Source organism: Pleurodeles waltl, chromosome 8 (assembly GCF_031143425.1).
Source record: "Pleurodeles waltl isolate 20211129_DDA chromosome 8, aPleWal1.hap1.20221129, whole genome shotgun sequence".
Taxonomy (NCBI): Eukaryota; Metazoa; Chordata; class Amphibia; order Caudata; family Salamandridae; genus Pleurodeles; species Pleurodeles waltl.
This window is the reverse complement of record NC_090447.1, coordinates 78,315,096-78,341,751: the sequence shown is the minus strand read 5'-3', so window position 1 is coordinate 78,341,751 and position 26,656 is coordinate 78,315,096. Positions and strand designations below refer to the sequence as shown.

General features: G+C 43.6%; 1 protein-coding gene across 13 annotated transcripts in view; it reads right to left on the bottom strand.

Moving 5' to 3' along the window:
* Positions 1-26,656, bottom strand: part of ARAP1 (ArfGAP with RhoGAP domain, ankyrin repeat and PH domain 1) — a 720,258-nt gene that overhangs the window by 315,367 nt on the left and 378,235 nt on the right. The window lies entirely within an intron of this gene.

The window sequence follows — 26,656 nt, the reverse complement described above, 5'->3', positions numbered from 1 at the left end:
GAACACTAAATAGCTTTGTACATCTGTCCCACTATCTTCTAGCCTATAGTTTACTCACATGACAGAAAGACGACAGGAAGTTATGAGCCTGGCTCTCGGGAACCTGTTTGTTGATTATAGTAAAAATCTGCTTAAAAGGTAGGTTGATGTTTACAAAAAATAGGCAGTATACTTAAGGATGGCTATTTCAGACCAGGCAAGAGCAAAAAAAAAAAATTTTTTTTTAAAGTTGCTTCATTTTAATTTTACTTATTTGCGTTATTATTTCAGAGAGTAAATCTACCGAAGAATTACTGTACAGTGGTGAGGATGTGTCTGCACGGCCATCTGAACTTTTGGCTTCTTAAATGAGTCATGGCTCTTCCTGAGTGGTAAATTGATATTGCAGTAACTAAGATACTGAACGCTCCGCATAGCAGGGGTTGACCGTAACTGTGGAGCACAGTCATCGCGTCCTGGAAAGCCACTGGTCTAAGATCCAAGATGGAGAATCCCAATACCGTCGATTTAGTAATTCAGGGTATTTTCTGTGTGCAAGAAACATATATGAGGGATGTTCCATCTGATGAAATGTATTGCATTCATGATACCTGAATCTTGCGCAGCAAAAAATTGGCATTCTCAAGGGGTTTTATACCAGCAACTAAACTGAGTATTCGCTTCTCCACAGTTCAACAGTTGTGCAGCTGCACAGACATGTAAGGATTAATGTAACTGAATCCCTGTCATGAAAGAAAATTATGGCTGGGCATACCTCCCCTTCTTTCATTCCACCTGCCTTCCATTGCACACTGCACGTTTCCGATCAGTCTTCAGGGTGATAGTTGCTTCAAAACTGGAAACTCTATTTATGATCCCCACTCTCACTTTCAATCATATAGGTGAACAACTGCATTGCTTTTATTTATTTTGAGACGTTAGGCCCTTCTTTCCCAGCCCCCTAGGAAGACTTATTATCATTATGTCTCCTACATTCACGCCTGTGACCCCGCTACCTCTACATAGTCAATACTCTCAATAGGATTCTTCTGCATTAACTATTCTAAGTCTCTCCATCTCTCACCAGGATACCCACACACACCACTTTTATTCTACTTCATCCACCCTCGACATGTCTTAATATTTGGTTTCCTTCCTTCAAATACTTAAATAGTCTATGGGCCACTAGTCTTTCCTAACATTCTTCTCTCCAGTTTTTTCCATCACCGAGACCATTCTGAATAGATTCTTTAATAGTCCAATTAAGACTTTCAACTACTGCAGTTGTTTCCGGATGATACAATGGCCACCTCTTTTGTACAGTACTATTTGTAAAAAATAAAAATAAAAACATAAAAAAAGTCCTGTTCTCTAGATGTAAATTGCACTTGATTATATGTCTAAAATGAGGAAGGAATTCTTTTCCTACCAAAGATCTGCTTAAGAAATTTTAAGTATGCTCTTGGTGTTGATATCCTTGAAATGCAAGTCCACTTACGCTGAACTATATATTGTGAACCATTCCTGTCACTATGAAAAGGACATACACTCTCCAATACTATTTCTTCACAAGGTGAACATGGCAATTTTTCAAACACCATGGGAGATGTACTTACTATGCAAACTTTGGCCACCAACCCAGAGTACCAGGAATCTTCTTTTAACTTCTCCTTCATTTTGGTAATGCCAAAATGTCCGGCCTGGGCTAAGCTCAACAACCTCCTTCAAAACCTTCCAGTTGGCACCATTCTAGTTCCCTTAAATGAGGCATTATCAACACACTATAACTCTCCTTTATTATACTTTTTTATCCCAAAAATTCTCCTTGTTTGCCCACTTGTTTTTAAACTACACCGAAACCTACAATTCAATCTCTTCTTTCAGTGCCACCCCACATTCATCTTTCAAACTATCCTCTCTGCAACACAACATGCATATTTAATTTTTCACACCTCCACCTCCTCGACATCTTATCCCCCAATCTCAGTTTCCAACTCAACTATTCTTGACAGCTAGTTGCTTTATTATCCACCCCTGATAAATATTCTACTCTGAACGCGGTCTCTTGTACACAAATTACCCAGTTACATATGTGGTTCGACATACTGTCTAAATCATTTTTGCCCACACAAATCCACACAAACTTTCAACTTCTTGATTGCCCATGCCACTGCAAGCGTGTCTCTCTTGATAAAAGAATCCCTATGTTGTACTTCCTGTTTTAGAGGCAAGAAGTGTGGTGTTCTCTACACCATGTCAAAAAGGCATGTAAATCAATCAGAATATATTCACAGAACACAACAGCTACTCTAAAGTGTGTCCCAGCACTGAGAAGTCCATAACCAACCTATCCCCCACTGCAGTAAATCTCCATGCTCAAAAAGACATGTCAAATAGCCAGATTTTCACAGATTTTCAGAAAAGACTTTCAGTCTTGATCTTGCAACAATGTGGCAGAAGGTGGATCCAAGCCTGAACGCATAATACGAGAATGACGCACCGCCTCACTTCTTACATTTGATCCTCAGGACATGGAGCGGACTAGCATTAGATGAACAGAAAGTTCTAGTTGGATGATAATACATTAGTCTGTCAGAAAGGTATCAGGACCTGTACCATAGATAGCTGTGTGTGCGAGGTTTAGGATTTTTAAAACAATCCTTTTCTTAACAGGCAGCCAGTGGAGCTCCTTCCGATGAAGAGAAATTAATGACTGTCTGGGGATCTTTAAGAGTAGACCAACTGCTGCATTTTGTACCGTCTGCAGTCTCTTTAGCAAATACAGAGTGCTGTCATAATCAATGTGAGACAGGACCAAAGCAATAATCATTGTTCTCTGCACCTGGAAAGGGAACAGGCCCCAAATGTGTTTCAGATATCTTAATAAACCGAGGCAAGAGCTGCCTAGGGTGGAGATCTGAGGATGCATGGTCAGGAGAAGGTCTATCTTAACGCCTAAATCACAGGCCAGAGAAGTTGGTCGATGAGGAGAGTCGGCCCACTCTGGCAAACAACCAGGTCCCCAACAAGGAAAGGGAGATCTGAACAGCAAGATTTCTATTTACCCAGTGTTGCACTGAAGGTTGCTGGCCCACATCCATCCGATTAACGATTCCAGACAGCTCTTGAAAGCAGTATAAGCTTCAAATGTATCCCCCGTCACATAAAAAAAAGCCTTGTATCATCCGCTTAAGAGGATCATCTGGTAAACCAGGCTTGAAGGTTAGAAAGGCCAGCTTGGACTCATCCAATATAATCCTAGAGAATTGACAAAACGTAATAGTGTCCATCCTCTTAGTGCCTATAGGTCTTTTTCCTGTGATAGGAGACAGAATCCGCTTCCAAGTTGAAAAAGATTTTGACGATCTTATCCTCGAAGAAATTCGAGAGTTCCTGGCACAAGACAGCAGAAGCTGCAACTGGCTGCACGAGGGATGCTGGATGGAGAAAATGCATAAGAGTGTTAAAAATGCCTCATGGATTATTTGCTGCTGAGAGTATTTCCTCCGAAAAATAACTGGACCGTGTCTTTTTTGTTGGCCCATGGTATTGCTTAATGGCCACTGTACTTCGCCTTATCCTGTGGAGAATATTGGCTCCTCCAAAGCCTCTCTAATTTCTTGCACTGTTTTCTTTTTTCTCCATGCTCAAAAGTGAACAAGGGAGCATAGGGAAGGTGTCTATGTTTGACAGAGGTTTTATTGCGGGCCACCTTATTTGCCATCTCCAATAGACAAGAAGTCTTGGCTAAAGTGTCTACTTCGTCCTATCCGCTAAGTGGGAGAGTGGACCAAACTAGTAAAGACTCCAGCTCTGTTACTTTGGCCTTTGACCATCCCCTAACGTGACTTACGTCGGTCTGTGCGTTCCTTCCCCAAAGAAAGTGAACTAAAGAATGGCCTTAATTTTTTGAACTTCCACAGCCGTATTGAAGAAAATGAGGTCCAAAATATGACCGGCCTGATGAGTCGGGAGTGTGACATATCGATTCAAATTAAAAGAGCTTATCTTCTCTGGAAGAAAGGTGGCCTGAACATCTGTAAAAGTATCAACATGCATATTAAAAAGAAGTATAACATTTGTAATAAGTAATGGCAATTGCATTGTCCAGCATGTTGAGGAAATCACTCTGATATCCTGGTGCGCCATAAAGTAAGGCCCCTGCAAAGGCAGGTTGTGCCGATAACGAAATACAAAACTATGCCCTTTTCAATTCAGCCAAGGAAAATGTGGCACATTTGAAATTGTTTTTAAAAACAGCAGCACATCACCTGCTCTGCTAACCACTCTACCTGCATGGGCAAGAGAATAATTTTCAGGCATGGCAAATGTCATGGGGTGGAGGACTCACTGATCCAAGACTCTGCTAAAAAATCATAAACTGATCTGTTCCTTGCTAAGCAGGTCGAAAACATGCAGAGCATTCTTGTGTAGTGACCGAACGGTGAGCATATTCACAAGCATCTGCGGGCGATCACTCCTTAATTTTATCTGCTGACTAGATGCTGGTGGCCCCCCCACAGTAGCGTCAGACCAAGGCAAGTAAGTCCAGCACTTACGACATGCCCAGGGCAACGGGCACTGATCTACCTGCATCTCACCATTGCAAGTTGTCCAAGGCAGTGGTTCCCAACCTGTGGTCCGGGGACCCCGGGGGTCCGCGAAGCCTCTACAGGGGGTCCGCGAATGCTTAGACAATTAAATAATATTGACAGATTAAGTACCTAGCTTTCAGTAATGACTCAGTGGGGGGTCCCCAGATTCCAATAATGATTCAGAGGGGGTCCCCGGTTTCCAGCAATGATGAATTGGGGGTCCACAGAAGTCAAAAGGTTGGGAACCACTGGTCCAAGGTATCAGATTATTGTCACCTTATTCTTAGGGGACGATACAAGAGAAATCATCCTCACTAATTTTTCTTTTGCCGTGACCTCTGTCCTGCTTATTGGATGATCTAAATAGTCAATATCCCTCTTTCACAGCCTTAACTTCTCAGCCGGAGGAGTCCACAAGTTACATTGCAAAATCCATAAAAATGTCCTAACCCTTTCTCCTGTAAATCACTGAATTCCTGAAAGACTTGAGCACACTGGAATCTCTTTGTAGACTTTCTGCACTGGCTCTCTATAATACAGACGCAGCAGACACCAGGTCAACTGGCTTTCACAGGAAAAAAGGCTGTCTCAAGAGTAATACAACCAGGAAGGTCACTTGACTCCTCATGCAATCTGGATACTTCACCTCTGCACACGTGAGCAGTATAAAACACTCCAGAATCTTTTAGGTTAGAGTACTTAAAGTATACTACATATCATCAAAAATATTCACAATCAGATATTTATAATAGTACACTTAATATCCTCCTAACGTGTATATTCCAATGTATATAATCCTTGATTCAACATCAGTTAAAGTTCATTTCAAATTTTCCTCCAAAGTCCAAAAAATCTTATCCACAAGTCCAATATGTATTTCCTACGTGATTGATCCCAAAGGTTACCAATTCAGTCCATCGTCATCGTCAACACGTGTTTCATCCGGGGAGTACCCCTCGGACTTCTTCAGGACCTCCTTAAATCTATCATTATTTGGCAGATAAACAAATTAATGTTTCCTAGAATGTCATAGTTTCTGATATATCCAGCCAATTTGTGTGTATTCCTAAATCACATCCAAATCTTGTAATAGTAGTCTCTCTATTCCAACTTCATTAGTCCCTCCCGTGCGAGTACGCTTCCTCATGCAATCTGACCTGGTGGTATGCTGGTGCAAGATCAACTATGGTACATGTACTGTCATCATCGTGACCATGTAGCGTATCGTTGGTACTGGTAACGTACCAACTATATACTTACTAAGCTCTCTTATTTCGTTGCATAGTCTCATATTTACCCCCAGTTTACCTCCTGAGGCAAACTATTTCATAGCCTCTACTCGTTCTTGTACATCTTTATTTTCCCTAATATTGTTTATTACAAACTCACAGCATCTTCCTACTCGTTGATTGAGTGTTTCATGTGGTTACATCGCCTGGCAGACCGTCCTTCTTCGCTGCATCTTTTAGGTCGTACTTTTGCATCTGAACACTGTTTAGTGTTTGCAATGTGTCCATGATTATCATATCTAAAACAGTGACCCTTTCCCTCTCTTCTGTGTTACTTTGTATGTCTGGTATTTTGTTTTCTAGTCAACCACCTCAAAATCCCCCTATCTTATCTTTGTTTCTCTTCTTATCTCTTGGACATTTCAAGTGTTCAACTCTTCTATCTATGATCAGTGCTTCATTCAAGATGGTATCTACATTCAACCACGACTCTTGTCTTATCTTTTCACACTTCCATCATAACATAAACTCATCTTTAATCCTTTATCTATAGTCGCCCTAAATTTGCATGAAGCTGCCAAACCTCTTAACTTTGAAACGTATTCTTCTACAGTTCCCTCATCTCTCCACAACCTCATTTCAAAATGATACTTTCAGGAACAGCACTGACCTTTGGGTTGTATGCCAATATAACCTCCTCCCACCTACCTCATACTGATGTAAAAGTCCTGCTTCCTCACCCTATAGCTCATGTACATTTTCTAATGTACTTTTTTCCTTCACGCCCAGGCAATGCAATAGAATTGAAGTTTTCCTCCCAGTATTTAAGTTAACTCTGCATACTTCAGCATAATGCCCTATACCAGTTTATCAATCTAGCTCATTTCATGCTGGACCCCCACCTCAGACACCAGAAGAGAGCAGTGCTTTTGCATTCTGATTTGGGAAGATAACTATACAAAGCAAGAAGGCATACACATAATATATTTTATGCGCAACACAATACCAACACCCACAGTGAAATTCTAAGATTCAGTTTAATACCCTTGAGATTCCTAGAACAGCACCAGAACATATCAACAATGTCCTAGACATCCAATGTGCAAAAGTTGTGCAAAGTCTTTGTTTTCTGTAAGATGTTCTTCAATGTAGATACTTCGTGTTCTATTTTAGATTACCTGCACTAATTCTCCAGTGTATTTTATTTGAGTAGCACCCACCATGCACCCAAAACAAGCTGCATCATGTGTAAGTCCCTGGAATGTTGAGGGCCTCACTGAAGACAAGGACGTGGCTCATGGCCAACACTGGTTTGTACAGACCCCCTTTCAACATTCCAAGGATGTCTTTCTGTTCCTCTATTGTTAGCTGGAAGCAGTCAGTCCTCAGTGGGTGGAGGTCCTCATAGCTTCATTACAGCTCTTCTGCTTTGAGTACACCAGTTGATCTAGGTCTTCTCCCTCATCAAGGGCCTGCGGTTCAGGCCTGCAACTCAGCTTCTTGGGCTTTAACAACACAAACAGTTTCCGGCAGCGCGCTATAACCACTCACACCCTACAGATCTGAAAATAATGATTCATTAAAAACGGCATCTGTAAGAGCAATATTCATCTGGCAGTTAAAGCAAGTGAGGATCTCATCTAAACATCTAAGAACAACAAAGTCAGCTGGAGGTCTCACCCTTCCAGACTTGATACTTCATTACAAGGCAGCACAACTACTTGTCACATGTATACTGACTGGTTCCTTAAAGGAACAGAGACATTGACCACATATGGACAGGGTGGCTGCAGGGCACCGTCTCTGGGATTTACTCTGGAAACCGACAAGAGCAACGCGTACTTAAGCAGGACCACTAAGACCAACCTCACAATACTGGTAAATCTTATTTGACGACTTCACGCTCCCTGCACGCATCCATTGGCTACCCGGCCTTTATACCAGCTCCTGGACCTGGTCCCTTTGATGAACGGGTGGTAAAGGGTGATTCCACCCCAGGACTAGCTCCTTATGTTGCAGAGGCTGTGGCATGCTGGGCGACTTGAGGTGCATTTGGTGAGATTGCCCACACAGTAAACCTTCCTGGAACACAATCTTAGCACAGATGAAATCACTGATGAATACCTCATCCTGGCCACTCTGGAATTTATTTTCTAGAGCTTTTGTTCCACTTTCATTTAAGACCCAAATTCTTCTGACTGATTGATAATGTGGAACGGTCTGGGAGCTGCAAAAACTATGCCCAGCAGCGTATTGGAAGAGAGCAGACACTCCACCAATTGGAAGAGAGCAGACGCTCCACCATTTAATTGGAAGAGCAGACACTACCAATTGGAAGAGAGGAGACAGTCCACCAATTGGAGGAGAGCAGACGCTCCACCATTTAATTGGAAGAGCAGACACTACCAATTGGAAGAGAGGAGACAGTCCACCAATTGGAGGAGAGCAGACGCTCCATCATTTAATTGGAAGAGCAGACACTACCAATTGGAAGAGAGGATACAGTCCATTAATTGGAGGAGAGCAGACGCTCCACCATTTAATTGGAAGAGCAGACACTACCAATTGGAAGAGAGGAGACAGTCCACTAATTGGAGGAGAGCAGACGCTCTACCATTTAATTGGAAGAGCAGACACTACCAATTGGAAGAGAGGAGGCAGTCCACCAATTGGAGGAGAGCAGACACTCCAATAATACCACTGTAGTTTCTCAAAATATATGACACATTGTCAATAGAAAGACTCTCATGTGTGATGAATGACAATTATAAAATATTTATAAACAATTTGGACCCCACTGACTGAAAACCTCTCTAAAAATGCACCCCTACCTTCACACAACACATCCTTACGAGCCCTAAACCTATTTAGTTATTAGCACAGAGACAATAAGCTTTCATTTGATATGTCAGTGGCTTCTGTACAGTTTGAAATTAATTTGCTTATGAACTGATGATGCAAACTATATATGTGATAAATAATTGTATATGACTATAAGGCAAACAGAATCGGAAATGTTCGTGGGGGAAAGTGGGTAGTTTCTTTGTGATGCAATGATCAAGAATTGATGATCCGGAAGTACATGTTTATTCGCTGAAAGATTGATTCTCATGGATTTGTGATCACAATTCGTTATAATGCTTTGTTAACCGGATTAAAAACAATGTTTTAAAAATGCCAACTGTTGGGATGCAGTTACTGAGAAAGTGAGCGTTCATGTCAAAAGAATTTTAAAAAATGGATCCGCCCAACAACTGGGACACGCCTTCCGGACAAAGCAATTGCAAGTGATTGAGTCACTGGCTCAGTTTAAAGCAACTTTGCTTCTAGCTGACCAGGAGATACCCAGCTACCCACACAAGTCACACTTGTTGTGAGGTTAGTGCCATATACTGCACCTTCAGGACAGCTATACTACTAATTGTTGGTGGAACTTCCTCACTAGTGAAGCGAGCAAGCCACAACTCTACTGTTTTTAACATGCTTCTAGGAGAATCCAGCCTTCTCACTGGACAGCCACTCGCCATAGAAAGGCTTGTCCATGAGAGTGTCTTCCATATCTCCTGAGAAGCCTATGAAGGCCATCAAAACGTGATGGTATGGAGTGACAGTCATGCCCATGTACTACGCCATGATGTCTGCAGAATTTAAGCCACACTTCGGGACTTGTTTAGATGCACTGAAATCATTGTTGATTACATCAGAGAAAAGCTTTTCAAGTGGCCAAAAAGACTGATAACCGACAGGGCATGAACTTAGCAGTCCAGTAATCTGATTCTGGCCTCAACAGGAGGTCAATGTAGGTTGGCCTTGTGGACTCCTAGGTCCTCATTACAAGTTGTGTTATTTCACTCTGAGAAAAAAAGCTAGCACTGTGGCAAGCAGCATGCACAGCCCCATCCGTGGCCTGATGCAGTTCAGCGAGAGCCATTACTGCCCCACTAGACAGACACAAGTGTGCCCATCTTCTCTGTACCTCCATCCAACACTCCCTAGCCCCACTGACATCTTATGCCTGTTCAGAGCAGGCAGAAAAAGTCAGTATTTTTTCCTGAAATTGTGAAAAACTTCTCTGAAAAGCAACCGGGTAGGAGCTCCTATTCTCCATTTTAGAGAAAATATATGTAATAACTGGACTTTGCAGGGAAAGATACTGGTTGGCAAGCTTAATTCTAGCCCTCCGGTAGCTCCACTGAAAACTCCAGCCATTTTAAGCCCAGTGTCTAGAGGGGCCGTGGGAAAGTCATTTGGCTTCCATTTTGCAGTGGAGGCTTGGACCACTAGACTTCCTAGTGAAGAGTGTGATGATAAGAAGTGTGAGGCAGGTCTGGGTCATCTAGTGATTTGTGTTTGGACTGCCGAGCCCAAGAAAGGTTTTTACCCATAAGTCAGGACAGGTTCCAACAGTGCATTACTGAAAAGCAGCAGAAGCTCTCAAAGTGAGGAGTAGGGTTACGGGATCTCCTTCTAAATGTTAGATTTCGCTTCCGCACAGGACAAAGTTAACTCCAATGCTTCTGCTATTTTCGGTACCACCAGAGTGAATGAAGAGTCTTCTTCCAAAGGAGGAACACAGGCAGCACCGGACAGGCCTCTTATTCCACCGGGGCGTTTCCCCGTGGGGTTGGAGCTCTTGGAGACTGGTTTTGAAACCCATGGACACTCCTAGTGACTCCCTCTCTTCCCCCAAAACCCCACCCACCCCCTTAGATTAATTACAGAAGGCACGGGGAGCCCGTCGCTCACTATCTTCAGGAAGAACCTCAAGACGTGGCTCTTCGGATGAGGCAGCGCCTTTAGACCCTCACGGGTGAGTAGCCGCGCTTTACAAATAATGATAGATTGATTGACAATGTCAAGGAAAACACAATGAATTATGAATCGCCTTTGATTTGATGAATTTGTCTATTTCGGTTACTCCAAAATGGTGAAGGCTTTACATCAAGTTACACACTGGAGTGTTCTCGCATTTCACTTTGTTAATTTAGGCATTTCTACTGACGAGTGCGATGATATGCTAACTTTGAACTTAGACATGATTACAGCAGCAATTTATGTCATTATATCACTTTATGAACGTGTTCAATACCTTAGGTATCTTTATGCAAAATGAATTGTAACATGACTGGTTTTATTTGATCTATGGGTACTTGAAAATGGCGGCTGCGCTTTAAGTAATCTGTGTATTTTCTGGTCACTTCATCAATCTTCACTGCTTGTGTTGTTTTATTAAAGGTGGTTAACTGCTCCACTCCTATATAAATAAGGGTTTCACTTACCTGATATATACTTACTATTTTCTTGTAAGCACATGTGTGGTAAAGGTATATGCGTGGTAAACACTTGCGCGGTGAAGGCAATGTGTTGTAAAGGTACTGTGTGATAAAGGCATGCGTGGTAAAGGCATATGCATGGTAAACACTTGCACGGTAAAGGCAATGCGTGGTAAAGGCACTGTGTGGTAAAGGCATGCGTTGCAAAGGCACTGTGTGATAAAGGCATGCGTGGTAATGGCATATGCGTGGTAAACACTTGTGTGGTAAAGGCAATGCATTGCAAAGGCACTGTGTGATAAAGGCATGCGTGGTAATGGCATATGCGTGGTAAACACTTGCACTGTAAAGGCAATTTGTGGTAAAGGCACTCTGTGTTAAAGGCATGCATGGTAAACACTTGCACAGTAAAGGCAATGCGTTGTAAAGGCACTGTGTGATAAAGGCATGCGTGGTAATGGCATATGCGTGGTAAACACTTGCACTGTAAAGGCAATTTGTGGTAAAGGCACTCTGTGTTAAAGGCATGCATGGTAAAGGCATATGCATGGTAAACACTTGCACAGTAAAGGCAATGCGTTGTAAAGGCACTGTGTGATAAAGGCATGCGTGGTAATGGCATATGCGTGGTAAACACTTGCACTGTAAAGGCAATTTGTGGTAAAGGCACTCTGTGTTAAAGGCATGCATGGTAAAGGCATATGCATGGTAAACACTTGCACAGTAAAGGCAATGCGTTGTAAAGGCACTGTGTGATAAAGGCATGCGTGGTAATGGCGTATGCATGGTAAACACTTGCACAGTAAAGGCAATGCGTTGTAAAGGCACTGTGTGATAAAGGCATGCGTGGTAATGGCGTATGCATGGTAAACACTTGCACAGTAAAGGCAATGCGTTGCAAAGGCACTGTGTGATAAAGGCATGCGTGGTAATGGCATATGCGTGGTAAACACTTGTGCGGTAAAGGCAATGCATTGCAAAGGCACTGTGTGATAAAGGCATGCGTGGTAATGGCATATGCATGGTAAACACTTGCACAGTAAAGGCAATGCGTTGTAAAGGCACTGTGTGATAAAGGCATGCGTGGTAATGGCGTATGCATGGTAAACACTTGCACAATAAAGGCAATGCGTTGTAAAGGCACTGTGTGATAAAGGCATGCGTGGTAATGGCATATGCATGGTAAACACTTGCACAGTAAAGGCAATGCGTTGTAAAGGCACTGTGTGATAAAGGCATGCGTGGTAATGGCATATGCGTGGTAAACACTTGCCCGGTAAAGGCAATGCGTTGTAAAGGCACTGTGTGATAAAGGCCTGTGTGGTAATGGCATATGCTTGGTAAACACTTGCCCGGTAAAGGCAATGCGTTGTAAAGGCACTGTGTGGTAAAGGCATGCATGGTAATGGCATATGCGTGGTAAACATTTGCGCGGTAAAGGCAAAGCGTTCTAAAGGCACTGTGTGGTAAAGGCATGCGTGGTAATGGCATTTGTTATAATGTCACCGAACCATGTGGAGATGTTAGTCTTAAAATGTGACTGTGTGTGAAACACACAAAGGGACACCAGGCAAAGCTGTTCAGTTAGGGCTGTGTACTATATCCCAATCTTATTGCACTGACAGTGACACTAATGCCATAGCTCCTGCGCGTGAGCTAATATCGCAACAGGATGTCAGGAAGTTGATATTTCTATATGCAGAAGACCTTCTGCTTTACATCAGGGACATCACCACACAAAATGCAAGCGGTGCTGGGCGGGTCACTAGATTACAAATCAATCAGGATTTGTGCCTAGTTATGTGCAGGATAATTTCCCACCTGTACTTTCCCTTTGGATGAAATACTGTGTGTGACGCAGATAAGGAAGGAGAAAAAAAAATGTGAGGGTCAGCTTCCCCTCCTCCCCCACCCCCCAAGGAAAATAAAAATAAAGAGGACACAGACATTAATGGAACAATACAAGAGGTTCCGGAGGAGAGTGCGGCTGGCAACTTTGAAAAGTGACGGGAAGAATAAAACATTTTTTTTTTTTTAAAGTACCTAAACCTCGATGCCGCCGCTCTCCGCTGCACTCCAGGCTCCCAGCCTGCCCTGCGCCAATCATGACACTGCTCAGAGCAGCGAAATGATTGGCTGGGGTGCCCTGGCTAGGTGCACCAACACATTCTGGGAGCCTGGGCTTGCTCTCTCCGACTCAGCAACACAGTGCCGGGTTGGAGATAGCCCTTGTGCGCATGTGTGTTTGGCTGGCCAAACACACATGCGCACTGAGGGGAGTGCTTTTTGCACTCCCCTCCTTGGCTGTCATCCCCCCATGGCCCGCACCTTTAAAAATAAAATGTTAATAAACATGGTTTATTATCATTTTATTTTTAAAGGATTTGCAGCTCCTGTTGCTGGCTGGGGGCGACGCTCCTCCGCCGTAGCGGAGGAGCCATTCCTGCTTAAACAAAAAAAAAAGGCGCAGGGAGGGAAAAGACCAGTGAAGCGGCATTCTCACTGTGTGAGACTCGTCAACGGAAAGTGTGTGTCTGCAAGTTTCCCACAGCGAGATCGCCTAGAATCATTGTGATTCTCCCCTTTGTGTCCTTTGAATGGAGGAGCGATGCATACACTCGAGAACTTACCCCTATAATTTTCTGTAACCTCATTTAAATACATGGAAGAGCAGATAAACCGCACAGATTCCGGTCTACATGGTAACAATGATCTAATTGCATTGAGTTTTCTTAAAAACTCACTGGAATGCTCTCTAAGGCTCCTACTCTCAGTAACAGCTTGGTTGGCCACAGAGAACAGGCATTGGCAAAGCCAATAGGTCTCGCGGTTGTCAAAGTTAGAGCTAAAAGCATTGTAAATTACTATTTCTTTTACCCATGTGTTACTGAGTGGAGTGTATGTATGTGGAGTGGAATTATGTAGGTTGGATTGGAAGTGTTAGTTGTAGAACTGTGTGTTGTGGAGTGGGTTTGTGTAGTGGAATTATTTGGCATAGCGTGCAGTTGAATTATGGAGATAGTGATTATGTGGTAATAAGTGTATTGGGATTATGTGGAGGTGGATTGTGTGTAATTATGTGGAATGGCATTTTGTGTTTTATGTTGTGGAGTGGTATGTAGTAGAGTTTAATTATGTGGTGTGCTGTTGAATTTTGTGGCATGATGTGGAATTCTGTGGTGTGGATTGGATGTATGTGGTGTGTTGTATCATTGTGTTGTTGAGTTGAATTATGTGGTTTGGTGTAGAATTATGTGGTATGAAATGGAAATGTGCAGACTTGAAATGTGTGGCCTGGAAAGATGTGGCGTCAAGTGAAATTGTGGTGACTGGAAATATGTGTCATGGTGTGGAGTGTATTTCTGTGGATTGTTGCTATGCGGCATGGAGCGGTTTTATCTGGGGTGTATTTATGTGGTATTAACTAGAGTGTAATTATGCAGAGTTCAATCATGTTACGTTGAGAGGTATTATGTGGAGTGTAATTATGTTGGGTGGTGTGGAATTGTGTGGTGGTGAATTTTGTGGTATGGAACTGTGTGGTATAGCCAATAGGCCTCACCTTTTGGGCCTTTACAAGTGAGTAGGCATGCAGCACATTATCCTTTGTGCTGTTCTGCCAGGGATCGAAGAGCTATACAATTACTACACACAGTGTTTTTTACTGTATGTGTGTGTGTTGTACGTGTTTTGGGGGAGCTTCTGGGTCCTCACAAAAAACAAGTTTTATAAAGGAAAGCAACATTTTAAAAAGGGTCCTCACAAAAAACAAGTTTTATATAAATGAAAAACACACGGTCGCACCAGCACTGGCACAGGGTCGGACCGGTACAGTAAATAGGCTCGGACGTATGGAAGACTTTGTTGATCTGAGCTTGCTGCAAGTATTGTTTGTTTATTATCTGGGAAAACAATAGAGTAAAAAAAAACAGCATACCATAAAACAGGCTCACAACAAGCAAAAATATGGTCCACACAGACCTGTCAGAACAGCCCTTTTGGCACTGCCTGATTGTATTCAAGCCAGTGTGACTCTGACTGGCACTAAAGGGGACTATTCTGAAGGATGTTGTGCACAATCAAAATGTTATTAAGTAAAATGGGAAATAAATGTATATAACAATTTAATAGTCAAAAGGATAAAGATCAGCTCAAATAAAGCTCCAATATGTATGAATGTGAATCTATTTTTTATTGAATATTTTTTCTCTGGTGACCCAGATAAAGATGTCTCAAAGACACACTCTAAAAAAATGTCTATTTCTAGACGGCTTTCCACTTTGCCTTGCATATGCGAATGGTGATGATGCCTACTTACTTATACGATAACATGAGCTGGAGGGAGAGAATTTTTTGGTGAAGTGAATCTTAATTGTGCTTATCTCCAAAAGCTTGCTCAGTCAGGCCACAATGACATCTAACCACCGTTAAACAAGGAAGAAGAATGCTGCAGACTGAAATAATACTTTAGACACGATACAATACCAGAACAAAAAAAGATGCACACCACTGCTCACAGAACATGGCATAGTTTACATTCTTGCCCCAAAGACCCTTCTTTCAAAGTGAAAGGAAACAATTTTAAAGCCAAGGGAGGAGGAGAGTTGTTCTAAGCGATAATGCAATCTAGGTGGTTGTGATAGACCTTGCCTGCTTGGAAACCAGTAGACGTGACTGGGGGAGAGGGGTGGGTCTCTCTACTGAGACAGCAGCCTGCCTATATATGGCAAGTGCACTAGAGGGAGGAAAACCTGCTGCTGAATTTACGTTTCCCACCCAGCTGCAAAACAAGATGAAAACACGGATAGAAAGCAACCCAAAGCAGCTTCTGAGTATACGGGGAAAGTGAAATGCAAGAACAACTTCTCAGCAGAGCAGTGCCAGTCACAGGTACTAATATTTTTTCAAGGAACATTGTTTCCTTGTTTTTGATGTTTGATTTGGTGACAATTTGTTCTCACGCAGTTCTGGAGAAAAACAAAGAGGAAAGAGGAGCAGTAAATTAAGTGGCTGTTTGGTAACCGTGGTCGTTCATTGTTGGGTAGCTTTGAGTGTGCTTTCAAATGTGGAAGGCTAAAATGTCCAGAGAGCATTATTTGCTTCGCAAATAAATCAGTAACAGGAAACTAATAAAATAGCAACATGAAAGTGGGCGCTGTGACAAGATTTACAGGCCTGTTTTCAAACACGCTCGAAATCGAAAGGCAGGGGGAGCAACTGTGCAAGTAGACAGTTTTCCTTTGCCGCCTGCAGAAACAAAAGAAAAAAGTAGTGCCAGGAGCAAGCCTAATGCACACAAGTGGAAGGCTGCAAGTCCTAGGGGCCTGCTCCATGGGAGGAAACAAACAACGAAAAGAAGGGGAAAATGGGAACAAATACCCACTTTAAAGCAAGGATTTTTAAAGGGCAGTTAAACAAACGAATGAAAAGCAGTGGGCGGACTCTAAGCCCACAAAGTGAATACAACAGGTCTCGAAGAGCGAGCTAAAAACGAACATGCTGCCATGGTTTCTCCAGAGGTCACTGCTTCTAGCACCAAAAGAAGGGAGGAGTTGAAAGCTAAGTTGTCATCGACCCCAATGTCAAATCTGCTCTTTCACAGCTGCACTAGGTCATCCCAGACACCAAGAGCTGTTAACGCAATAAGGAAATGCTAACGCTGGGTCTGCAGGAAATTAGACCTTTGGATTTCTTTATGCTTCAATTCTCCTTTTTGGCGTGGCTTCCACTTTCTTACATCTGCCATGGGCAATGTAAGCTATATAAAAAAGGGGGTTGGTTCTATGCATTAACTGAGATTTGGCACACTCCCAAATATTAGAAAGGAATTTGGAATTCAAACATTTTATGCAGAAGGGTAGAGTAGTGAGAGTGGTAAAACCATTTAGGGACTATTTGTGAATGAAGAGGAGGAAAGTAAGGTGCAATAAGGCAATGTCTTTGATTACAAAAACAAAGCTTTAGAAGTGAGAGAAAAATCTGCAGGTGTCCTCAAAGGAGAGAGCAACAGAGAAAGTATCAGAACTCAATAGCGGTGTCCAGTTTAATGGCCCACGGTATGTTTACCAGGTTCGCTATCCCAGCAGAAAGGCAGGAAGTACATTTCTATATTTATATGCCTGTGTCTATTATTTGCAAAGTGGACAATGATCTGAAATTCACACGGAGGTCCTCTCGACAAACTGCAGCGGACTAAATGAAAAAAAAATGGGCCAATGCAGAACTACAGTCTATCTAACTCCGGCCACCAAAGGTGTCCTACAACTGTAAGCAGAAACCGTACTTCAACTGAAACCGTTCTTCAACTAAATCACTTCTTTAGCCTATCAATATTTGGGAAACCACTGGCAAATTCAGCCTTTTCCATGCTGCTGATGAAGATAGCTGAATTTGTGAAGCTCTTTGCACCAGACACTGCTCAGACAGCCAGTCTAGCTTTGCCCATTCACAGCTTAACGTGCATGTTCAACCCACTCTAACAAGCTCCATGAGCCCCCTGATGCCCTCATTTTTAATTATGGCTCAACTACGGGTGCAAGTTGAGCATGCAGTAAATTGCAATTATGCAGCATCTGGTTCCAAAGTGAGCATTCTAAAAGGAAAATGTTACCTACCCAGTAAGCATCTGTTTGTGGTATGCAGTGCTGTAGATTCACATGCTCTCCATACTTCTGCCATCTAGTGATAGCTACAGAAGGTTGCAAGTTGTTTTTGTTCAAAATGTCTTTTGAGTCACAAGGTGTAGTGACTCCTCCCTCTCGATGGTAATGTGCATGGGCATCAAATTCACTATTAGATTGTTTTCCCGCAGGTGGGTGAGAATGGAGTGTAGTGGAAGAGAAAAGAGAGAGATGTCCATTCAAATGAATGTATGAATAATGGTTAAGATAATGCAACAGACATAGGTGTCCAGAGAAGAGACCAGGCACATGTGAATCTATAGCACTACATGCCACAAACAGATGCTTACTGGGTAAGTAACATTTTCCGTTTGTTGGCATGTGTGGCTGTAGATACACATGCTCTCTATAGACTGTAAAGCAGTGCCCTCTAAAATCAGTAGCTAACCTGTGGGTGTTGCAGTGGTCTGGAAAAGTGTATATAGCACTGCCTGTCCTACATTAGCTTGTTGGCATGTTAACACATCCACACAATAATGTTTGAAGGTGTGTGGTGTAGACCATGTAGCTGCCTTACATATTTCCTCTACGGGAATATTATCTAAAAAGGTCATGGCTGTTACTTTTTTTTACAAGCGTAGTAAGACTTTAGCATAGCAGGCTGGATACATTTTACAATCCACCTTGCTATGCCTGATTTAGATATATAGGGGGTTATTTCAACTTTGGAGGAGGTGGTAATCCGTCCCAAATGTGACGGATTTACCACCAGCCGTATTACGAGTTCCATAGGATATAATGGACTCGTAATACGGCTGGTGGTATATCCGTCACTTTACCGTCACTTTTGGGACGGATTACCACTTCCTCCAAAGTTGGAATAACCCCCATAGTTTCCTATGTGTGGCGGTGTAAAAGAAACAAAGAGCTGTTTGTATTACTAAAGGTTTTAGTTCTATCAGTGTAGAGCATAAGTACTCTCTTAACATCTAGAGTGTTGATAGCTCTTTCAGTAACTGAATCTGGTTGCAGAAAGATGACTGGCAATTCGATAGATTGCTTTAGACGGAATTGAGATGCCAACTTTAGTTGGAATTTAGGGTTGGTGTGAAGAACCACTTTATCCTTGTGTATTTGGAAAAAAGTTCTTGCAGGGTTAAAGACTGGAGCTCACTTACACGCCTAAGTGAAGCAATAGCAACTAAAAATGCCACCTTCCACAATACAAACTGAAGTGGTCACGAGTGAAAGGGCTCAGAATGTGGACCCATGAGTCTTGCGAGTACAATATTAGTGTTCCAAGAAGGCACTCGGTGAGTCTTTGGTGGAATGGCTTGTTTAAGCCCTTCCATGAAGGCTTTGATTATTGGGATTTCAAAGAGTGAAAGATGATGTCTGTTCTGAAGGTAAGCAGCTATGGCTGTCAGATGAAGCCTTATGGAGGTGACCATCAAATTTGCTATTAGCAAATGAAGAAGGTAAAAGAACTTTGAAAGGATCCCATTGTTTCGATAGACAATAACAAGCAAAACGTTTCCATTTTGCAGCATAACATGCTCTAGTGGTGGGTCTATGTGCCTCTTTAAGGATATCCATGCATTCCTGAGGCAAGTTACGGTATCCAAACTCTATGACTTCAGGAGCTATATGGCAAGGTTTAACTCAGTGTAACTTGGGATTTGGGTGCCTGATTTGACCAGGGTTCTGAGTGAAAAGGTCCAGGCTGAGGAGAAGCTTCTTGTGAGGAACTAATGATAGTTCTAAGAGGGTGGTGAACCACGGTTGTCAGGCCCATGTGTGGGCTACCAGAATCAGCGTGAGGGATGTTTGCCAGAGCTTCCAAACCAAAACTTGAAGGAGAAGGAGAGGTGGGAAACAGTAGGCAAATATCCCTATCCAGTTCATCCATACAGCATTGCCTTGGAGTGAGGTGCGGGAACCTGGAGGCGAAGTTTGAGCATTTTGCATTTTCTTTTGTTGCGAACGAGTCTATGTCTGGGAACTCTACTTCTGAAAGTAGGGGAGGAGGACTTGTGGGTGGAGTTCCCATTTGTGGACCTGTTACTACATCCTGCTAAGGAGGTTGGCAAAATGAATGTGTAACCCTGGAAGATGTTCCGCTAGTAGATGGGTGTTGTGTCAAATGGCCCAATGCCAAATCTTCTGAGACAGGCAAGGCAGCTGTATAGACTGGGCTCCCCTATCCCCCCACTTCTGCACATAATATATGGTTGTCATGTTATCTGTGCAGATGAGAACAACTTTGTTGATGAGATGAAGTGTGAATGCTGTCAGCGCTAGCTGAACTGCAAGAAGTTCTAGGTAGCTGATGTACATACTGTGGTGTTTGGGACCCCAAAGACCTTGGACTGTGAGATCCTGAAGGTGAGCACCACATCCTGTCTGTGAAGTGTCCGTTGTTACTACGGTCTGAGTAATAGGGTCTAGGAAAGGCCACCCCTTTAATAGCTGTTTTTGTTCCACCACTGCAGAGAGCGATGGGTGTGGCTGTCTACCAACACTAGATCTTCCACACGAGCCTGTGATTGAGACCACTGACATGTTAGACAGTCCTGCAACGAACGCATGAGCAGACAGAACTTTGGCACTATGGCGATGCAGAAGGCCATCATGCCTAAAAGTCTCATGACACACCTGACTGTGACTTGGTGATTTGGGCGAAAACACAAAAGTTGTGTTTGAAAGTTTTGTATTCCTGCTGCATTGGGATAAACTAATCCCAGCTGCATGTTCAGAACAGCCCTGGGATAGGGCTGGATCTCAAGAGGCTGAAAATTAGATTTGTGAAAATTGATAGTGAAGCCTAGTTGATGAAGCAAGTACATGGTGATTTGGATGTGATGTAGACAAAGTGTGAGTGTGCTGGCTTTGATAATCCAGTCGAATAAATATTTTTTCTGCATAAGTGAGCATCTACCACCCAAGATATTCTGTGAAAACCTGTGGTGCAGTAGTTACCCCAAACTGTAGAACTTGGTAATGGTTGCCTGCTATCACAAATCGGAGGTATTGTGATGGGCTGGGTGTATAGGGATGTGAAAGTAGGCGTCCTTCAAGTCTAGTGCTGAGAGGAAATCACTTCGCTGAAGAAGTGGGATCACATCCTGAAGTGTTAGAATGTGAAAATGCTCAGACAGGATGTAATAATTTAATGGCCCGAGATCTAGAATCGGCCTTCATGACCCGTTTGTTCGGGGATCAGTAAGTACAGGAGGTATACTCCATTCTCTTGATGATCTGTAGGAAAGGGTTCTATGGCTCCTTTGTTTAGGAGAGCCTGAACTTCCTGTTTGAGCAGAATGAGGTGGTCCAGAGAAAGTTTGTAAGTTCGACGGGGAATGTTTGGGGGTATGGAAATGAACTCCAGGCACTAACCGTGTTGGATAATATCCAACACTCATCAATCGGATATTATATTGTGCCAGGCATGGAGGAACTGTTGTAGGCTTCCCCCAACATGTGTTGAGTAGTCGGAGGGGAGGAGAAGGGAGTCACTGGCAATTGAGGAGCCACGTGGGGGGGCTGTTTTGTCCCTTCCATTATTATTGCTTCCCCTATATGAACTCCTGTAGAAGCCTCAATGGAAGGTTTGCCGTCCTTTACCTTTGTGGTAGGAGGATGCAGGGTCTGTGGATGTGGTCTTGAAGCCCGGTTTGTATAATGGTCGGTGAAAGGACCCAAATGCAGTAGAGGTTTGTAAGGCAGTCATTGATTTAGCCACTTCCGTATCCTTTTTCATCTTTCCAAGTGCCTTGTTGACCTGTGGGCTAAGGAGGTGCTATTTGTCAAAGGGGGCATTTAATATGGTCTGTTGTACCTCAGGCTTAAAACCCGATATGCGTGGTCATGCATGCTGGCTCAAAAGGATGCTTGTATTAATTCCTCGGACAGCTTTGACAGTGGAATATAATGCACACCTGATTAAATTATTGGAGTTAAGTTGTCCCTCACTAACTATCTCCTGGCTTCTATTTCTGTGCTTCTACAGGAGGTATTGGAGGAGTTCCTCCATCTCATCCCAGTGGGCACGGTCATATCTGGCAAATAGCCCTTGGGTGTTTGCTATATGCCAGAGGCTTGCAGCTTGGGCTGCAACCCGTTTCCATGAGGCATCTATGAGCTTGCTCTCCTTGTCAGGAGGTGGAGCATCACTGGCAGCTTGAGAGTTTGCTCTCTTTCTAGCGTACGAGACCAGCAGCGAATCACAGAATTTGACCTCTGATGAAGATGGGATCAGAGGGAGAAGCCTTATATTTTTTCTCCAAGCATGGTTTAATGATGCTTGCCCTGGCTGGATCTTTAAAAATGTCTTTTGAGTGCCTTAACATTCCCTTCATCCTGTGAGTGAGGGTTTCGAACAGGAAATCATTCTCAATGGCACATCATCTAAGGGTACCTGATGATATATGGCCACCCTACCAATAAGCTCCTGGAAGGAGGTGGTATCATCTGGGGAAGATGGTCTGGCAGGGTAGACCTCTGAGTTGGTGTCAGTGTGCGGATGAACATCAAAGGTTGACCAAAGGTCTGCGTATTGGGAGAAAGGGACAGGGTTGTCCCCGTTACCCTGATTACCCGTAAAAGAGGGGGGAGCCCTTGAGTGGTAATGTCCAGTTGTTCAACCTGCGAATGAGGAGGTCAGGGTGAGAGTGGTGAAGGTGGTGTAGGTGGTGGAGGAGAGGGAGGTAGAGGAGGGTGTGCAGCAACAGAGTCTTTATCCATCCTCTTCTGTTTGGCAGGAGGCACAGGTATGTCAGTAGCCTCTGCAAACAAAAGCTGTCTTTTTGATGCGGTAGTGACAAAAGCTTTAACCAAGACATGGACCGTCTGTGGCTCTATATGAAGCTGAGTACGTTTGGTAGCGAGATGCTGCTTCATTATATGCAAGATGAGCTGAAAGGAGGTGCACGGCTCTGAAAGCGGTGATTTTGTTTTTAATTTGGTGCCAAAGCGCTCCTGTGGTTCAAGGCCGAATCAGTCAGTGCCGAGGCTGCTTGCATAAAAAATGTAACATCTAAATGTAGATTTATATAGCGTGGCTTATCACCCGTGAGGTTCTCAAAGTGCTGTCCATGGGCACGGGGAGATTAAGGGGGTCATTCTAACTCTGGCGGGCGGCGGAGGCCGCCCGCCAGAGTTCCCCCGACAGAACACCGCTCCGCGGTCCGAAGACCGCCGCAGTGATTCTGTGTTCCCCGCTGGGCTGGCGGGCGACCGCCAGAAGGCCGCCCGCCAGCCCAGCGGGAAACCCCTTCCCACGAGGAAGCCGGCTCCGAATGGAGCCGGCGGAGTGGGAAGGTGCGACGGGTGCAGTTGCACCCGTCGCGAATTTCAGTGTCTGCTAAGCAGACACTGAAATTCTTTGTGGGGCCCTCTTACGGGGGCCCCTGCAGTGCCCATGCCATTGGCATGGGCACTGCAGGGGCCCCCAGGGGCCCCACGACACCCCATACCGCCATCCTGTTCCTGGCGGGCGAACGCCATGGAGGATTCCTGAGGGCAGCGGAAAACCGTCGGGAGACCGCCGGTTTTCCTGTTCTGACCGCGGCCAAACCGCCGCGGTCAGAATGCCCTGCGGAGCACCGCCAGCCTGTTGGCGGTGCTCCCGCCGACCCCGGCGGTCCTTGACCGCCAGGGTCGGAATGACCCCCTAAGTCATTTGCCCAGCATTACAGGACGTTGCGCCAACACCGAGGCTCAAACCCATATCTCCAGCTCCTGAGGCGATGGCTCTCACCGCTGCGCTACATACTCTGTTCAGTGACAAAGTGGTCATGCTGAGTGGGAGCCCGGAGCTGTCAGTGCCAAAGCATGTCGAGGGCTGTGTCTACATCTGACTCTGAGTCCTCGATCATAAAGGCCTCCACCTCAGCTGCCGAGGCCTCTTGTAGTTCTTGTTCCTCCTCAGACTCGACATCTTGTTCTCCGAAGATGTCCGAAGTCTCCTCAAACTCCTATCGCTGCATCTCTCAATGATGGGCTCTTCGGTGCGGTAGAGTTTTCTTCGATTTTAAAGGTCTGGCAAGCCTCGCTGTCCTCCTCTCTGTGGTCTGGAGACAAACAGAGATTGCAGACCTGGTGTTGGATGGTCCGCGGAAAATTCGAGTGGCACTTAGGGCAGAAACAAAAGGGATTCCGTTCCATCAGGAGTTCATTCTCGAGTTAGTTGAATTGAGAAAATGGCAGCCCTAAGGGCTTCTGTCGGAGCGCGTTGATCCGAAAAGTTTTTTTTCTTTTTCTGGTCCAGAAACGCAAGTAATGGTGGTACGCGTTTAACAACAATGGTGACGGTGGGGGTGTATCCCGAAAGGAAAGAGTCTGAAACTACGGTCTCGACCCATAGATTGGAGAAACACGACTTAACACAAAGGCGGGAGAAAACCATCTAACAATGGAGTCAATGCCCAAGAGCATTAGCAGCAGGAGGAGGAGTTACTACACCTCGTGACTTGAAAGGCTTTTCGAACAAAAATAACTTGCAACATTACGGACCCAAAAGAATATGGTGAAAGTATGCAGAGCACGTGTATCTACAGCCACACATGCCACCAAACATGTCTGTTATTAGCTCACAAGATGTAGACAAAAACTCTTGGAGTGTTCAATGTCCACCTGATCCTGTTTTGACCGCAAACTCGACCATTTACGTCTGAAACATTTCAAACTATTTCCTAGATTTTCACATTAGGTTCTTGTGACTTCTGTGAGGGGGATACCTATTTACAGTTACACTTATTTTTTTGCTTGTTGCCATATTGATAACTTTTTTGTGTTATTTACTTAATATATTTTTGATATTTTTTAATCAACCTAGATTTTGGATATTAGTTTTTTGATACTCCAACTATATGGATTTTTATTTGCTGTTACCTGCACATCTGAGCTCCTCTCAAAGAGCAAGTTCAGCTACTTTATGGAAGCCTCCGGCTTGGCCGCTGGGAAAACTCTTGTCCAAGGTGTTCTGTTGGGTCAGCCACAGTAGAAGGGCACATATTTCAATATTCGAATGAAGCCCCTTTCCCAGATCTGCCTTCCAAGGGCCCGGTCATTAGATGTGTACACCACAGAGGAAGGTCTGATGTGCATGCGACTGTTTCCCCACTCAAACAAAAATGCATTTTACCTTTGCAATGCTATTCTACGCTGATACATATATCCCTCATTCATCAATTTCAGGAGTTAGGTAGGTTGAAACTATGCACTTGCAAATTGTGCGTTTTGCTCAAAATCTCCTCATTTAATGCAAAATACAGAAGGTTGTGCTTCTTCAAATAACATAGAACCTACGTGTTATGCTGAAAACCCACAAAACCTTTTAATTGTAAAATGTTCTATGAACGAAAGCTAATGAATTTCTGTCTTGTGCTCACTGCAAATGTTGGCATTATTTAATATACACCTCACAGATTTCAGATAAGAACCCTGAAATGTGTTGAAAGTATGCACATTCCAGAAAACGTACTGATTGCCCAATATATACACTTTGCCACAAACACAACAAAGTCAGTGTGTGGTGAATATTCAGCCTTGGGTTTTAAATCTATTTGATGGTGATTGCATTTCTCAAGCTGTGCTGCACCTGATATCCACATTATGTGGATACAATTTTATGGGAAATATACTTTTCAACCCTTCTTTACTGGCCTCTTCCCGAGGTTCTTGCAGCTTGAGCTCACATAGAAAACAACAGGCTTGTGTTCCATTGGGTTCCACACAACATGGTTTCTGTTCTTTACAGTTAACAAGGGTTGAGTTTTCTAAAACAGTGGACTTTCTTCTGCACTTCAACCAAAAGGGCATTTTCACCAAACATTTACCTGCAAAATGTACAGAGTTGTTTAGCTGAAGCTGCTTCTCTCATATTTCGGCCACTCAAAGTGGAGGTGAACTGAAGGCAGGGTGCGGAAAACCCAACAGGTCTAACCTGGTAAACTGGTTGATCCTATTTTTTTTATTGCAAGCGTATGTCATGTTAATGTTTACAGCACTTATCAAGTTCACGGTGAGATGGGGGTCTCCTGGCACTGAATAAGAAAGGCAGTCAATAGTTAACTTTAGATTACAGCAAGATCCTGAAAAGTTTACAAAAACAGTTTTTTCAGAGTCTTTTTAAAAGTGAGGCAGATAGGACACATCTGGAGCACCAAGTGAAGATTGTTCCACATCTGAGGGGTTGGGGGGGTGCGCTGTCGGAAAAAGATCAGTCCCCAGAGCGGGTTTTCCAATATCTTGGTACGTGACGGAGAAGTTGCTTTGAAGAACTCTAGTTTCTAGAACAAAGGTGTCTCTGAAAATAAAGTCAGGAGTCTCACTGGAGAGAAAGGGACAGAATATACAAAGAATTTTAAAGAAGAAATACTGATTAATAGGAAGCCAATGTAAAGATCACCAAATGTAAGGTTCACTGAATAGGAAACACACAGCCAAAACATGGGGCCATGACAACAAGTCTAGCATCCTGCTTTTGGATTGCTTTCAAAGCATGGCAAAGACTTGATGTTAACGCAAGGACTCTTACCAATAACAGCCATGATGGCCATTGGTCTACTATCAGGCGAAAGAGTCAGGAAAACAGATTGAAGATGGCAGAGATGGATGACTGCTGACGCCTGGGCATCTAACTTAAGTGATGGGTCAATTTTCATGGCAAGACATTTGACGTATTTTGACGGAACTGGGCAAGGGCCAAAAGTGGTAGGACAAAACACCGATTGTCAAGCCTGAGAATCAAGTCCTGATATGAGAATGTAGGAACATCCATTATTGAACATCGGCAACATAGTTCAAGACGTGTATGCCTCAAAAACAAACAAAGAAAACGTGCCACATGTGAACCTGGTGGCCATATGCTTGCACTAACATTTTCAAATTAAAAAAATATATAACCATCACATGTCATTTTAATAAAACAGCGCAGTTGCTTCCTGGCAGAAAGAATA